Below are 2,071 nucleotides of genomic sequence, written 5' to 3' on the forward strand. Positions count from 1 at the left end.
TAAATGGAGGCACAGATGGTTTCAGAAACATATTTGCTTCTGTATTGAAGGACTAAGGGCTGGATTCAGATGAACACATTCAAACACATCCATGCTTATTTTAATTGATAAATATAAGGCAATATTACATTTTGTTTCATGTTTTTTACCGGTATGGTATACAATAAAGGTTATTTGATGTTTTCTTGAATAACCAAGCAGCCAGGTAGTTACAGGATGATATCAAGCTGGTGTATTCTTTTCATATAAAGACATCATCCATTATGTCCAATCCCTATAACTATATAACATTGTTGTCACGGTTTCCTTTGCTGAAGTACATTTTAGTTTCATTATATTTTATTTTTATAATGCTTCTTATGCTCTTATTCGTAGGTGTGATTTATATTTTGTCTTCGGTAGTATCTTTTGATTTTATTAAGACAATTCCATTGTTGTCAATATATAATGTTGTTTGGAGTTGTGTTAATGTACATATAATAAGAACAGAAACAATCAATTGTGAGCAGTAGAATAAAAAAAAAAAAACAAACAGTATTTTAACAAGAGTTTAGCCACTTTTTATTGAAAAGAGCCCCAAAAATAAAGCAGAGTTAGCACACATTCCATTTACAAAATGTCAGAGTCGCTCGGAAATGTAATGACACTGATTAGATAACATACCGTTCACCTTAATATCTAGAACAACAAAAAGCTAAAGTGATTAAGACTATATTTGTGCCTCCATTTATGTTTATGTAAGCGGAGGTTAATTCATATAATTCAGTTTGCATGAATACAAAATGTAAGAAATGATTTACAAACTAAAAAAGCATAATTAAAACTCTTGAACAGTTCTGTATACTGTGTATGCTATCCAATGGGTTTATCTGAGGGGTTAGCCTGTTCGTAAGGCTGACATTAACGTAACTTTACTGGTCAGATATCTTGTTAAATTCTATACAGCGCCATTAATAATCAGAGGAAATACGCTGTGAAAACCGTAAATAGTATATATAAATAAATATATGTATACTTAGATCTCTGCCTTTTATATATATATCCATATGACTTTATACTGGATATTAGACTGGACATAATATTGGTGGCAACAGTCACCCTTTCTTAAAGGAGAAATATAAAAAAACTAAAATGTGAGGGAACAACATGCTTCGAATGGTCATTTACACATTTTTCACTTTAACGTGTGTAAAATGAGACAACAAAATAAAACCAACAAAATATGTCTGCAAATTACTGTATAAGCCATCAAACTGTACATATAGTTACAAAGTTACAGAATGCATCAACCACATTCACTTCGATGACAGTGACTGATTTCATTAGAACTAAATCACTCTCTAATGGCTCTAAATTTGGCACGGTTTGTTATTTGGCAAAGGAATCATTAATTGGTATGCCTCTTTTTATTTCATAACAAGATGTATGCAATAACACCATGGTTGGCTTTTTTGCATCCATTATGTGTAAACTGATTTTGTTTTCAGAATCTATAAAACTGCTACCCTGATCTTTCACTGTAAAACTGAAGCAGAACAATCCCCTCCCCACAAAAAATTGTTAAAGAAAAAAGAAAATAAATCAAAACGCAACACTGACACAAGTTTAATTTCAATTTTTACAAATAAAACCATAGAAAAAGAATTGATTTCGAATGTCAAGCATTGCCAAGTATTTTAATACCAACACCAAATGTTAAAGTATAAGATATACAGGAAATTTTATAACAGTAATAAATTACACAATTTCAACGTTATACCTGTTAGCATGAACATATTTGGCTTTGAAAATGATGGAACTGGTAGCCTAAACACTTTTTACATCGTTGCAAACTGAGTTGTGTATTCAACTGGTATGGAAGCGGATTTATGCAAAAGCCATTTTGTTTGTGAAAATACATAAAAATATGTTTTTTTTTCATATATTTTAATTTTCTTAGAAAACAAACAAACAAAACTTTCACATTTTGATGCAGAATGACGTCAAGTGTGCTTAAGTCATTATGAATCCAGAATTTGACGGAGGTGGTGACAAAAACAGACGTGCTGCCTCAAACGATGATTCTCAGGTG

General features: G+C 31.1%; 1 protein-coding gene across 3 annotated transcripts in view; it reads right to left on the reverse strand.

The window, feature by feature from the left end:
* Positions 1-559: 559 nt before the first annotated feature.
* gria2b (glutamate receptor, ionotropic, AMPA 2b) overlaps positions 560-2,071 on the reverse strand; it is a 40,720-nt gene continuing 39,208 nt past the window's right edge. For all 3 annotated transcript variants that reach the window (XM_036551614.1, XM_036551612.1, XM_036551617.1), the window contains exon 16: positions 560-2,071. This exon is cut by the window's right edge and continues 466 nt beyond it. The gene's annotated coding sequence lies outside the window, so the exon portion shown is untranslated.

The sequence above is a fragment of the Megalops cyprinoides genome, chromosome 18 (assembly GCF_013368585.1).
Source record: "Megalops cyprinoides isolate fMegCyp1 chromosome 18, fMegCyp1.pri, whole genome shotgun sequence".
Lineage (NCBI taxonomy): Eukaryota > Metazoa > Chordata > Actinopteri > Elopiformes > Megalopidae > Megalops > Megalops cyprinoides.